Below are 15124 nucleotides of genomic sequence, written 5' to 3' on the forward strand. Positions count from 1 at the left end.
CATCCAGCTTGTCCGGTGGGACCGTGTTACCACGGCGTGGGGGGGGACTGCAGAGTGACCTGGCCAGAGGGCCGAGTCATGCGGAGAGCACACCCGGAGTCATGAGAAGGGAACACCCGACTCACCGAGTGTGTGTGGGGGGGGCACAGCATGAGCAATTGCTGAAAGGGGTGCCAGGTGGGGCGTGAGGCCATTCCCAGACCCAGCCACAAGGCGGCGCACCTGCGGCGAGTGGACCCCGTGGCGTAGCCTTTTGGCCGTCCGGGAGCAGAGAACTAAAGGGCTTGCAGCCTATCTGACAGGCACCCGTTCGGGAAGTGGACACCTTGGGAGTCAACTAGCTGCCCCAGAGCCACGTCTTCACAGCTGGTTGCTCATACGCTGCCCCTGGCTGTTAGCGTGACAGTGTTCTGGCTGCCATGTGTGTGCACCGCTGCCCTGATCGGCTCCGAGCGTTAGGAGCTGTACGCCATTCGGCCCCAGCGGCCCTGACTGAGACCAGGGCCCCGCTGTGCTAGGCCCAGTCCATACCCATAACGAGAGATGCTCCCTGCCCCGCCGAACTTACAACAGGCAAAGCGGGGGAGCAGGAACAGAGGCACGAAAAAAAGGGAAGCGATTTGCCCAAGTTCTCCCAGCAAGTCTGTGGCAGGGCTGGGCCTCCAGCCAACATCGCCCCACTCACAGCTGTGTGCCCTTTCCGCTAGACAATGCTGCCACCTGCTGTGCAAGCTGCTACAAGTCAAGGGACTTCAAATAGCGGTGAAGCCTTTCTTGCTGCAGCCGCAGGGCCTGAGTTACATCCACCCTTTTAATTGCAAAGGACATGCAGCTGTTCGGACTAGTTCTGAACTGGATGTGAAGAGCTGTGAAACCTAGACATACAAGGGAAACCTCTGCCTGGCTGCTGGGACGCCACCCAGCAGTTCAAAAATTCCAACAAGTTCTAGTAGCCACTCGTCTCTCTTTGCCCACTGTGACCAGCCAGTTTACAATGGCTCCAGTAGCTCCATGGAGCCGGGACCATGCACAGAAGGGGACCCGGCCTGCTCCCCTTGCACTGCGCCCTGAGACCCCGAGACTCCCCCTGCCCACCACTTGCTCGACTCGGCCTGCCTGCCGGCTGGCTGAGGGGTCCTCTCCTCCCCCACAGCCCCACCCGTCAGCTCCTCTCTGCCCCCATGCCAGACCCAAGTGCACCTCCGGCTCCGGGCGGTCTCTGCTTCCCACCACCTGAGGGACTCCTGCCTGTCTCCCCAGAGCTGAGCCGCCTGGGACTGGTGCAGAAGCTTGGCAGCATTGCCCCTTGACACAGGGGGGCGCACTGAGGCGCACGTCATTACACCTGCCTGTGCAGGGGCTTAGGGAGGCGCAAGGTGGCCCTAACTCTGCTGAGCTTGCTACCCGAACTGTGCATAGTGGCATGGGAGGAAAAGCAAACACCCTCCCCCGCCCCCCCCCCCCGGGCCACCTGCAACACATGGGGGCAAAGGTAGGTAATGTCGATAAATTGTAGGGTCCATTGCTTGGCCTTGCTTTGGTATGAAATATATTCAAGAGTCCAAATAACCAACATCAGTCCGGTTTATTGCTAAAAGTCAGTAACAGTACAGTACATGAAGACAGGGCCAATACGGTAACAGTTACCGGGAAGCCGGCTTGTGCAGCGTTGTTAAATACACCTTACGCAGATGTGCTCCCAACGTTAGCCCCCACCCAGCCATCTCCTTATACCCAACCTGTTTACAAGTAATAGATACTGTTTGCATCATCTGAAACTAGATTTAACCAATCAGCTTATTACCTTGTTTTTCTGGTGCCAGGGAGTACGTCCCCCTTATCTCTTTGCTCTGAACACACGCATTCCATGGACCAAGAGGGCGTGAAGGCACCTCCTAGGCTTTGTACCAGGGTAGAACACTCATATGTCTTCCCTTTTTCCTTTGAGACGTTCCCGTGCTGGTCTGTGAGAGTAACTCCCCACCTGTTGCTATGGTAAAATGCCCATATGTTCTGCTCCTGACAGTTTGCCTATCTGCTTAAGCCAAAACTTACTTCAGCTAATGCCAGGTGTTATGGGATACTTATAAAAAGGCCTGGGCCAATTTAGGCCATATATTGGTATTGGGTGGTGTGAATGATACATATATATGAGCCCAGAATATACTGGTCATCAGCAAGGAGGGGGCTGGCCCCGTAGCATGCCAGCAGCTGCTCTGGCACACCAGGGATGTCATCTGTGCCAGGTATAAGATTGGCACAGAGTACTCCCCCCACCTTGGCGCATGGTGACTCTGACTGGCTCCTAGTCTGTGTGCTGTCCTCTGGGCAAACCTGCAATTTACCCCATTGTGTTTTGGTAAGAGGCCTGCAAGATTCACTCTAGCCTCACAGATGAATATTTTGCTAGATGACAAGCTGATGGAGAAATCAAAAAGCAGGGAAATGCTTCACCATCTCCTTGTATTTTTATTAAAGAAACCAAACCTAAAGGGCCCAATTCTTGTTTACACCAAGGCCCTTTCACGCTGCTCTGGCAAAGTAAAGGTGCCTTCGAATGGACATAAATGTAATTTATGCAAATTTCAAGCCCCTCTGTGCTGCCAGAGTGGTGCCCAGGGGCCTGCGTGTAAATGAGAATCAGGCTCAATATATGCCACAAGGTGAAATATAGCACTGATGTGAAAAATTGCCCTTGTATAGCTCTTGGCATGGGGGAGATGGAGGTATGCTACCCAGCAGCGAGAGCAAGGAGCTCTGGGCAGACGGGAGAGCGAGCCTGTTAGCTGGCTTGTTTTGGAGTTTGCTGGCTGTATGCTGCATGGAAGGAATGCAAGCAGTGACTTTTGCCAAGTCTGGGTGATCCTGCTTAGACTGGAAGTTCTGAAATAAGCCCCAAACCCCAGAGATGCAACCAGCGCCTCTTGCAGACTGCCTGTCCCTGGATGCTCTCTGGCCCTGTGGGGTGTTGTAAGGATAAACGCTGAGATCGAGTGATGAAAAGCACTATAGAAGAGTTAGTGATGATGATGATTGTGCTAAGCTCCCATCTCTAGCCTGGACTAATGCTGGTTGATGCTCAGCTGCTGGCTAGTAGAGTCACTGCTGTGTGTGACTTGACAAAGGATGAGGCCCTGGAACTGGCACATGTAATATGGTTCAATGACCCAGTTGGACTGTAGTTCCCACCCATGGTATGTCGTTCAGCAGGAGGCACTGGCAGGGGTGGATTTGAGAGGTGATAGAGTTGTGCTCTTTGCCTCCAGTGCAGGAGGTCTCCTAGTCCAAAGCTAGGTTGGACTCGGTACATCCATCATGTGTGTGAGTCCTGAGACAGGGCTGGGGTGAAGGCTGCACACCTCTCTACTTCCTAAACGCTTTAGTCGAGCTAACGCTAGGTAGCTCCTGGTGCTGGATCGGCTCAGCATTTCATGGCTGCGTGACAATCACTCTGGCGGTGGCTTGGGGCAGTTTAGAATGGATTTGTCTCCTTCACTAGCAATAGAGTGACCACCCCCAAGCCACCTCTACTGGTTTTGCTCTCACAGATCCCTGTAGTTGATCATCATGATGTTACATGATAATCTGCAACAGGTGAACCAAGAAGGGAGATGGCCAGTGGCAGAAAAGTCTCCGGTTGAGTCAGACCAACTGCAGCACAGAACCTATTCAGAGTCTTCTGTGGGGCGATGCACAATGTGAAGAACTAGCTCCTTTCCCCCACCCTACAGTCCCTGAGCAGCTGTGCAGCAGAATCACTCCAGATGGCGAACAGCTCGGCTATTCTGCATTGCCCCCTCTTCCTGCCAGTTACAGCTGAGTGCTTCTCACTGGGTAGAATGTCCCTGTGACTTTGTTGATAAAGTCGGGTAACTTTGCTGAACTGCCTGGCACCGTGGAGGCAGAATAGTATTGAGGGGGCCAATGCCGCTCACAGAGGCCACAACTAATACTTTGGGCCAGATTCTCTGCCCTGTTCTGCTGACACAGTGCAAAGGGAGGAGATGCCACCTTCCAGTCCCCTGCTTGGGATTCCCCCAACATGGAGAAGTCCCCAGTCAATGCAGACCCGGTGTAGCTGGCTCCTATGTCTCCCGATAGTCCCTTGTGCAGGAGGAAGTAGGGATGCCAGTGGGCGCCACGATCGGCCAAACCTGCAGACGCGTCAGGTAAACAAACCAGCCTGGCCCACCAGGGGCTTTCTCTGAACAAGCAGCGGCCCTAGTTTGAGAACCACTGGTCTAGATCCTACTGTGAACTCAGGATTGCACTGGAAACTTTAGTGTCCTTAGATGTAATTTTTTTACTAATTGTTTTCATTTTCACCAATATTTCTATTGTATCGTGACTAGTGAATGATATGAGAGCTCTCTAATGGCCAAAGCAACACCTCTAAATGCACAAGGTCTGATTTTCAGAGATCAACCCAGCCTCTGTTGGCTCTGAAAATCAGGCCCTTGATTACTGGCCTTAACTAGAGGCTAGACCCACAAAAAAACCCTTTTTCACAAAGGTAGTTAGGCTTAAAAACCAGGCAAGCCACACTTTCCAGAGCTCAAATGCTAGCACGTGAACGGCAAAAGCAATGGGGATATTTTAAAGGAAGCTGTTCTGGGGATTAAATGGAAGTAGGATATTGAGACCAGGGCCGGCTCCAGACCCCAGCGCGCCAAGCGCGTGCTTGGGGCAGCATTTTGCTGGCAGGGTGGCAGGCGGCTCCGGCGGACCTTCCGCAGTCATGCCTGCGATAGGTCCCACCGGAGCTGCGGGATAGGTGGACCTGCCGCAGGCATGGCTGCAGAGGGTCCACTGCTGCCGCAGCTCCGGTGGACCTCCCGCAGGCATGACTGCGGAGGGTCCGCTGGTCCCACGGCTCCGGTGGACCTCCGCAGGCACGTCTGCAAGAGGTCCCCTGGAACCACAGGACTGGTGTGCTTGGGGCGGCCAAATTCCTAGAGCCGCCCCTGATTGAGACAATAGTGCTCCTGGAAGGATGCAATTGGCTGCATTCTGAATCACATGCCACCAGACCATTCTGCAGAGAAAATGAAATTGACCCTGATCAGTGTGGGTTTTGCCACTGATTGCCAGGGGAGCAGCAGCAGGCCCAGAGCCTGTAGAATTTGGAACTGAAGGGGAAGATCACCCCACCCCTACTGGTGTAGATTCTCTTAACAATGGATGCCAGCAGAGGATCTGCCCCGGAGAGCACATCCTCATTTCTTCTCTGTCCTGGCTGCGGATTTTTGGCACTAGCCTTTCCTTTCTGGATGGCAGATCAGTCCAGCCTAAGTGCCCATTAGGATCAGACCGGAAGGGAGCTTGAGGAACCGGGGAAAGCAGAAACATTACAAGGTGTATCCTGACGAGTCCACAATCAAAGTCCTTTCCCCCAAGCTACCAGGAGAGGCCCCCTGTGGGGGCACAACGGGGCCCTGCAGCAGCCACTCTCCTCCAGCCATATGGCTCAGGGGAAAGACCCTGTCTGTAACTGGGGCAGCAGGGAGTGCAGAACACCAATGCTGCCGTCAGAGTGTTCACACTTGGCGCTTATTGGCTGTTGACTCAATCTCTCTGCCCTTGACTCACCGTCTCTTCACCTCAGCCTCACTGCATCTCCCTTCATGCCCTGCCCTTCCTGCCCTCCAGCTAGTGTCCCCAGTCCCTGGCTAAGTAACTCTGACCCCCCACCCCCAACAGAAAAATGGTGATACTAGCATGCCATCTGCAGCGATCGCATTGGTCACGCTAGCTGTTAGAGCTCTTTATCCAACCCTGCGTCTGTCTTGTCTGTCTCGACTGTAGCTCTTTGGGGCAGGGACTGGCACCCACTGTGCATCTGAACAGTGCCTGACACAACAGGGCCCTGTTCTGGACTGATCCCTAGACATGACCATAACAACGAGTGATCATTAAAAATAATACCGGCGCTTTTATACCAAGCCTGGCCTCTTGTGGCTCCTCATGATGGAAGCTGGAGATACAAAATACCATGGACCAAGGGTAGGACTTTCAAAGAAGTCAGAGAGAGTTAGATGCCCAAATCCCTTTACACTCCTGTGAAAGTCGCAGCCCACAGTCACTCCCAGGATAAGCAGCTGCAATTCCCATATGACGTTGCTGTTGCCCCAGTGTTTTACCTCCAGTAAACAGAATAAAACATGAAACTTCTCCTTGGGTATTTTGCTTTCCTTTCATCTCATGAGTCTGGAGAAATCCCTGGCTGCTGCACAATGACCCAGAACAGTATTTCACAGAGGGTCAAAGGACAGCTTCAAAAGTGAACCTAGCTATAGAATAAGTTAAATGAATTCTGCTGTGGGCAATCATTTCCCTATGGACCACCTCCTCCCCATCATCTCCAAGAACCTTAGGCCAGTCTCCCCTTTGAGTCAGCTCCTTCGCACCACTCAGGCAGTGTAAAAGAGCTGGAATCGCTTTGGAACTGGCCAGCAGCAAATTCCCCAGCCTCCCCCCATGTGGTAAGCTCTGACTTGGTGTAAAGCAATGTAGCTAGCTCCTTTGTACAGCACCCCTCCTCACCCCTGCCTGGTGAGCATGTCAGAGAGGAAGGGCTGGAAAATGGGGCAGAGGGCACCAAATCTCTGCTGACATATGGCCCTTTAGACACCATACCTAGCTGGTGTAAGTCGGAATAGCCCCTAGGCTGCTCTAACTCATACTAGACCCAGTGCAAATCACTCCATGGAGACAAGGAGTTGTAACCAGCTCTGTACTGATACCTACTTCCTTGTACTGAGTGGATCTTGGTACAGGAGAGAATCAGCCCTCAGGAACTGTGAACACAACTGATTTCAGAATTGCAAAAGCATGAAATACCCCCATGTTACATCACAAGATGGTGCTCTGGTCTCAGGAGTCATTAGCTAGAAGTTTGCTGTTCCTACTGCACACACCGAATATTTCAGTTTGAAGGAGTGGCAGAGAATGTAAGAGAAGGCAAGGGCGCAGTGGCCTTTGCAAAGTTATTAGCTATTTTGCCCCTAGATTTGTTTTTACTGACACAATCTTTTTAAGCTAGTTTCAGTCCCATCAATAGTCAAAACAACTATCCCTTCTGTCTTGGTCCATAACCCTGGCTTGGCATCTAAGAGGTACAGAACATTTCCAGTCCTGTGGGTTTTGAAAGAGCTGGGTGGGCTGAGGATATAGAAAAGGAAAATAAATCAACCACCTGCTTAGAGATGAGAACCCCACAGGGACTGGTGGGGAATGACAAAGTGGGAAGGGGGTATCCTTTGGGGTTAGGAGCTTTGTAGGGGGCAGGGATGGTGGAGTGACCTAGATGTGTATTTTTTGACGTTGAGGATCTAGGCTGGAATTTTCAAAAGAGCCTGAGGAAGGCACCCAAATCCCATTGGAACTCAGTGGGAGTCAGGTATTTAGTTTTCAACAAGGCAAAAGGTTACATCTGGAGCTTTCTTCTTCTTTTCACTAGCCTCAACTAGTAACGGTCCTCAAGAAAAATCCACCTCCACATTTGGAGCAAAAAGAGCATGAGCCATTCTGCTATATGTTCTAGACATTCTCGTACCTGTGTTGTGTTCAAAGTGATCCTCGAGCCGGGACGAAGCAATAGAACATTCTTAATGTTTCTAACCTGCTGAGAGGAAGGAGGACCCAGTGGGTAGGATGCTACCATGTGAAGTGAGAGACTTGCATCTAATGCCCTTCTCTGCCATAGACTCCCTGGGAGACCTTGGGCTAGTCAAGTCGTCCCTTGGCCCTCAGTTTCCCATCTGTATAATAGGGATAACAGCACTGCCTGACCTCCCGGGGATGTGGTGAGGATGCAGACATTAAAGACTGTGAAGCACTCTGATACTACGGTAATGGGTAGTTAAATGCAAGTCCGGAGCTTCAGCACATGAAGCACTACTTTCGCTTTTCATGGAGTAAAGAGAATTTCGGATGCAACTCACTCCTGTGCAAAGGAGCCCACGCAGCGCAGCGCAGCACGGACATAAGTCATACTTACCCCTATTTTGAGGTTTGAGGTGGGACTTAAATTGTGCAGAGGCCTGGAGCTGGCTCTCTGCATTTCACTCTGACTTCTTATGCAAAACTGCCAGAACATATCACCTAGGTGATGTATCCAAAATGTAATGAACTATACAGAAGAGAAGCAAGAGATGCAAGACAGTGATCAGACATACAGGATGCTATCCAGTGTGAGCCTTCCTCTAACTCCATTTCCTTTTTTATCCTTCTAGCCACTAAAAATGTTTCTGTGTATTCAAGGCCCACTACAAGCCAAACTCTGGGCCAAAGTCTGACCTCAGTTGCACCAGTGTAAATCCAGACTGACTCCACTGAAGTCAATGGAGTTACTTTGGATTTACACCAGTGTAACTAAAATCAGATTCTGGCCCAGTAGGTCTTAGCAGCGGTTGTGCAACCTATACTTAAAGTGACAAAACTTCAACCTGCAGCCACTATCGAAGCCAAGAACAGTTTCAAAGTACACTCGGTTCTGGCACTGATCTCTGGCAATTCAGGACAGGCTTTTCCTTACTGTAAAGAATGGTGTATTTCTAAACAATAATACATAGCTCTTTTCACCACTAGATCTCAGAGTGCTTTTTAAAAGGTCAGTTTCATTAGCTCCATTTTACAGATGGGAAAACTGAGGCACAGATTAAGGGCATTCTTAAGGTCACCCAGCAGGTCAGTGGCAGAGCAGGGAATAGAAACCAGGTCTCCTGAGTTCCAGCCCAGTGCTCTATCCGCTAGGCCAAAAGGAAATGAGATAACTTAGCTCCAATATCAGCAGTTTTTGAAACTGAACTTTCAGTTACTTTCCATTCAGATGTTGGTCTCTTTGTAACTTTTGATTTGGGAGATGCTATGACCTCTATCAATGGAGGTTTTATCACTCTCCTTTAGCCTCATACTAGCCACTGGCTCTTCGGTCTTTGTAAGCTTTTACAGCCATTTGCGTACATGTCAAAAATAATCTTCACTGAGACTTTTTACATGCCAAGCAAATGGATGAACCAATATCCCTGGAGTCGGAACAAAACGAACTCCTGTATTCAAGCACACAACATTGTTATAATATTATAATAGGTGCCAGTCAGAGATCAGGGCCCCATTGTGCTAGGTACCATATATACATGTAATGAAAAGATAGCTCCTGCCCCAAAGAACTTAGTGAAAGGTTCTGATCCTGCAATTCACTGTATGTGTGGATATGTGCTGACCTCATGTAGAGGCCTTTGAATTGAATGGGATTCTGTGTGGTCACCGCACTGCAATGAATTTTAGTACACCTCTACCCCGATATAACGCGACCAGATATAACACGAATTCGGATATAACGCAGTAAAGCAGTGCTCGGCGGGGCGGGGACTGCGCGCGCCAGCGGGTCAAAGCAAGTTCGATATAACGTGGTTTCACCTATAATGCGGTAAGATTTTTTGGCTCCCGAGGACAGCGTTATATCAGAGTAGAGGTGTATCAGGATGTAAAAATATGACAACAGGAGGATTTAGCAAAGGGGAGCACAAGGCATCAGTGATTAGCCTAATAAACAGCAGTCACAAGAGCACATTAGCAATTTGCATAGGAGCACAGTCCATGTTTGGAATGCACCTGCGAATCTGAAAGTATTTTAAAAAACAAACAGACAGGATTTCCATGGCACAAAAGCAAGGCAATGTATTGGCATGTAGGAGTTTGGGTAAGGCGTGGAGCATGCAGCCCAGAACACTGTGAAATACTTTATAGTGAGAGTCTATAAAAGGAAGGTTTAAAGGGAGGAAATGAGTCAGTGCCTTGGAGGATGGAAGGGAGAGAGTTATACTAGCTAAGGTATATACAGTAAGCAAGCCTCCCCCACCTGAACTGCAAGAAGACAGGGAAAGGGGTGGAACCCTCCAGAGACACTGAAGTCAATGGGAGTCCTTCTGAAAAGAGGAGACTAAGGGGGGATATGATAGAGGTATATAAAATGAGTGGTGTGAAGAAAGCGAATAAGGAAAAGTTATTTGCTTGTTCCCATAATATAAGAACTAGGGGCCACCAAATGAAATTAATGGGCAGCAGGTTTAAAACAAATAAAAGGAAGTTCTTCACCCAGCACACAGTCAACCTGTGGAACTCCTTGCCTGAGGAGGTTGTGAAGGCTAGGACTATAACAGGGTTTAAAAGAGAACTAGATGAATTCATGGAGGTTAATTCCATTAGGAATGGTGTCCCTAGTGTCTGTTTGTCAGAGGGTGGAGATGGATGCCAGGAGAGAGGTCACTTGACCATTACCTATTAGGTTCACTCCCTCTGGGGCACCTGGCATTGGCAACTGTCGGTAGACAGGATACTGGGCTGGATGGACCTTTGGTCTGACCCAGTATGGCTGTTCTTATGTTCACTGGGCTTTGGAGCAGGCTATGCCTGATCAGAAAGTCCCAACAGCTGGAATAAAAGCCAAAGTATCATAGAATGGAGTCAAAGTAGTGAGTCCATTGATGTTATAAGCTGCATTTTGACACAAAAGCCTTTTAACTTCCTGAAGAAAGCACCTTTCTGTCTGAAATGTCTAGAGCTCTTTCTCAGATCAGAATGTAAGAATGGCCACATTGGGTCAAACCAATGGTCCATCTAGTGCAGTATCCTGTCTACTGACAGTGGTCACTGCGATATGCTTCAGAATGAACAGATCAGGGCAATTACTGAATGATCCATCCCCTGTCATCCAGTCCCAGCTTCTGGCAGTCAGAGGCATAGGGACACCCAGAGCATGGGGTTGCCTCCCTGACCATCTTGGCAAATAGCCATTGATGGACATATCTTCCATGATGGTGAGGACAAAATTTGGGGGAGGTGAAGTTTCAGGTTAATTAGACGTGCTGTTTCTGAGTTATGAGACTCTGAAAATTTGTGGGTTTTTACTTTTTGAGACACGTATCTCAAAATGGTTTATTGTAAACACTTCAGATTCATTTTCTATCTATATGTATCCTCCATCAGTACTAATGCATTGGACTCTTTAATAATGCTGGGTGGAATGCTGGAGATAATTAGGAGAGAAATATAGAAAATCTGGTCCAATATGCCATTTTAGGGATGCTAAAGCGAGCCATTATTTATTCTTTGTTCTTTTGTTTCACAATCCTAGACCAACCAGCACCCTTGTATTGCACATAAATCCCAAAAGGAAATCCTGACCCACTGAAGTCTGAGTTTTTTCTTAATTTCTTAAAATAAGCCATGGCAGGATGTGCATTAGTGTAGCAGTAAACTATGAGCAGATGCATACAATAGCAATAAGCTATGATAGGGAGTGACATCCTCACCTGCACTCTGACCCCTTTACACCACCTAAAAGGGCTGGGATGGTGTAAAGGTGCACCCAAAGCCTCATTTCTAGCTGGGGGAAGATTCTCCCACTACAAGCGCTGTGGAAGACAGCCATTCGACTGCCTTTTGAAGACCCTTTTGCAAGCCCTATTGTAGGGGAAATGGTGATGGGGGTGTGCTTTGGAAGTGAAGTAATTATTCCAGATACTTTTATTCTGGAACAGAGTGTCCACACAGGGGAATTATACCCAATAAGCTCTTTGAGGAGGGAACCGTCTTTTTGTTCTGATTATACAGCACGTAGCACAACTGGGTAATGGTCCATGACTAGGGCTTGTAGGCACTATTGTAATACAAACAATAATAAATTCACTATTATACAATAGTTATTCTGCTATAGCTATGCTGGTCAAATTCCCTGTGCAGACTCGTCTTCAGTTACACCAGGGGCCCTGGAGCAGCCCAAGGGAAGACCGTCTTCCCTCACAACCTCCCCCTGCCCCATGCACCACAAGGATTAGGAATTCTGTGCTGCTCCTTTTGGAGGTGCAACGTGGGATTTCCCCTAGTGTGTGCATCAGTACAGCAGTAACCCAGGACAGAGTATGCACTGCTGGACTATTGGTATATTGCAACATGGGTATAGCACAGTGTTTCTCAAACTGGGGTCACTCTAGGGCAGTGGTCTCCAAAGTGGGGTGCACAAGAGGATCCTTCCGGGTGCGCCGCCGGAGCAGCGCCGCTTCGGCAGTTCGGGCGGCTTTTTTTATTTTATTTTTTTGCCTCGACAGTTCGGTCGGGAGTCTGAGTGTTTTTGGGGGGGGGGTTCGCTTCAGCAGTTCGGGCTTTTTTTTTTTTTTTTTGCTTGGGGCGGCAAAAATGGTAAAGCCGGCCCTGCTCAAAATTTTTTTACTGATAGGGGTGCGCAATCAAAAAAGTTGGTCTAGGGCAGTGGGCCCCAACCTTTTTCATCTGGCGGGCGCTGGACGACAAGCCACCGAGGACCGCGGCCAGCGGACGAGCATCTGCCGAAATGCCACCAACAAGCAGCGTCATCCAGAGGCGTCACTGCCGAAAATCTGCTTCTCGGCGCATTTCGGCGGATGCTCATCCGCCGGACAGTACGCAGGCACACATAGATGCCTGTGGGCACCGCATTGGGGACCACTGCTCTAGGGGGTTCAAGGGCCCCTCTGATCAACTCCTCCCCCTCCCTCCCACCACCTCCTGCACACCGGGGAACAGCTGTTCCGCAGTGTGCAGGACGCACTGGGAGGAAGGGGGAGACATAGGGATGGGGCATGCTCGGGGGACGGGGTGGAAAGAGGAGGGGCAGGGTGGAGTGGGGACAGAAAGAGGTGGCGTAGGTGTAGGGCCTTGGGGGAAGGGGTGGAGTGGGGGTGGGGCCTGGAGCTGAGCAGAGGACTTGGGGGGGTCTGCGAAAAATTTTAAATCAAAATAGGGGTCCTGGGGTTGCTCAAGTTTGATAACTGGTGGTATATCTCATACCTTTAGCCACCTGAAAAGCATATCCATCGCCTATTAGGATGCACATGCTAGAGTGGTGTATTGCTACTTTGCATTTCATTTTTAACAAAACCTTGACAAAACAGTTTATGGGCTTCTCCTAGCATGTCCTTCCAGTGTGAAAAGCAGTTCCTATGAAAAGATAAGAGACAGTAATAAGGAAGGGTTACGCATACCTTCTCTCTACTGTTTTAACTAGATAGGTTGTTTTTTTCAAAGCCTCCCCCCTTTTCTTTTTTTCAGGTTCCCTGGGTTACATGGGCCCCTTCTTCCCAAATGCAATACTCCCAGAAGCTCCGTTGCCCCTTCTGCAGCACTTTGTTGCCCAGAAGCCAGCTTCAACTCATTTTCTTTTATAAGAGGTAAGTACAGATTATGGAACCAGCCCGTCTGGCTTTTACAGTAGGGAGTGAGCTCAAAGGTCTGAAAGAGCCACAAACTGATATCTGGTATTTGATGGGGAGGGGAAGACAGTTTGAAACGATCACTTTTTCTCCTTCCCCACCCCAGCTACCTCACTTCAGCCCCAGCCCCAAATGGTGTCTTAATATCTCTGTGCGCCCCTTCCCCGTTAACATAACGGGCACAGTGATTTTCTCAGTCCGATCCAGCATCCATCGAAGTCATTAACTCCTACTGACTTCAATGGGCATAATTTTCAAAAGCACTAAAATGATCTTAGGCCTGGTTTACATTTCATTTTGCTGGCATAACTACATCAGTTAGGAGTTTGAATGAAAAAAATCACACCCCAACCAATATGCTAGCTAAGGCCCTAACATAGTTGCAGTTATTCTGGCAAAAAAGCCCCTTTGCTGGTATAATTTATTTCATTTGGGGAACTGGTATAAACAAGTAAAAGCTACATTCACGCAGGGAGGGTTTGCCAATATAGCTGTACTGTGTAACTGTACTGGCAAATCCTCTCTAGTGTAGGCAAGGCCTTACACTGGTATACTGCATCTACCCTGGAGCTTTTACCAGCATATCTATGTTGGTAAAAGAATCAGACCCTCTAAATGACATGTAGCTATGACAGTAATACATTAAGTGTAGACCAAGCCTTAGCAGTAGGACTTTTCTTACACTACCTGTGGCAAAAAACTGTGACTTCACATGATAGATTATCTTAGACCCTGATCCTGCAAACATTTAAGCAGATGCTTAACATTATGCTTGTGAGTAATTACGGGATTCTGCAGGCACAGGGGTCCACCCATGTGTATGATCGCACAGGACTGGGACTCTAAGGGAACGATTTTCCTTTTGGTGGTGCTCCTGGATTGAGAGGAGCCTCTGGAACTGGGCCAGAAATATCAGCCGTAGTCTTTTGATCCATTAGCAGTATAATACTACAGTATTTTTACAATTTTTTAAATTATTTTTAAACTAAGCTTGTGCTCGGGTTACAGAAAACCTTCTTTCTTCCTTGCACAGAAAGTCCAGGGAAATCAGAGTTTCCGTGAGATTGACGTTTCAGACACAACCTTACCAGGAGCACACTACAGTAAAAAGGGAAACACAGTTTCTTTAAGCCTTTTCTCAGAAACACCTTTCTGCCATCTCTCACTTCTCCTGTCTCAAAAACAAACCCTGTGTTGTTTTGGAAACATGAAACAAAAATGACTCAGACTGAGTCTGACTCATACACAGTGGAGCTACTGCTTCTTCGGCAGCTGCCAAGTCACCTCTGGGAAGAAATATACAGGGTTTCCCTATAGCACACAGCGAATCTGGTGGATTGAACCAATAGGGGGTGGTTTGCTATAATCGCACCAAAGTAGGTAAAAATGAGAGCTCCTTCCCTCATCTTTTCGCTGATCCTCCTCCTCCTCCTCCGCTTCCCCCATCTCTCTCCTCCCCTTCCCTCCTTGCCTCCCACTCCCTGCTCGCCTCACTCCATGCCTGCTCCCACCCCTGCCTGCTTCCTCTGCCTCCCCTCCCACCCCTGCCTGCTTCCCCCTCTCACCCCCCCTTCCCTGCCTGCTTCCACCCTGCCTCCCCTCCCCTCGCACCCCTGCCTCCCCTCCCCTCGCACCCCTGCCTCCCCCTCCCACCCCTGCCTGCTTCCCCCTCTCACCCCCCTCCCCTGCCTGCTTCCACCCTGCCTCCCCTCGCACCCCTGCCTCCCCCCTGCTCTCACCCTGCCTCCCCCGCCCTGCCTGCTTCCCCCCTGCATCCCCCCACCTAGGGTGACCAGACAGCAAGTGTGAAAAGTCGGGACGGGGGTGGGGGGTAATAGGAGCCTATATAAGGAAAAGACCCAAATATCGGGACT

The 15124-nt window shown here is 49.6% G+C and overlaps 1 long non-coding RNA gene across 1 annotated transcript in view; it reads left to right on the top strand.

Moving 5' to 3' along the window:
- Positions 1–14503, top strand: part of LOC123366034 — a 55977-nt gene extending 41474 nt beyond the window's left edge. The window contains exons 2-3 of the long non-coding RNA XR_006577892.1: positions 13090–13208; positions 14284–14503. This is a non-coding gene — a long non-coding RNA (uncharacterized LOC123366034). The remainder of the gene's footprint in view (positions 1–13089; positions 13209–14283) is intronic.
- Positions 14504–15124: the final 621 nt, after the last annotated feature.

This window comes from Mauremys mutica, chromosome 3 (assembly GCF_020497125.1).
Source record: "Mauremys mutica isolate MM-2020 ecotype Southern chromosome 3, ASM2049712v1, whole genome shotgun sequence".
Lineage (NCBI taxonomy): Eukaryota > Metazoa > Chordata > Testudines > Geoemydidae > Mauremys > Mauremys mutica.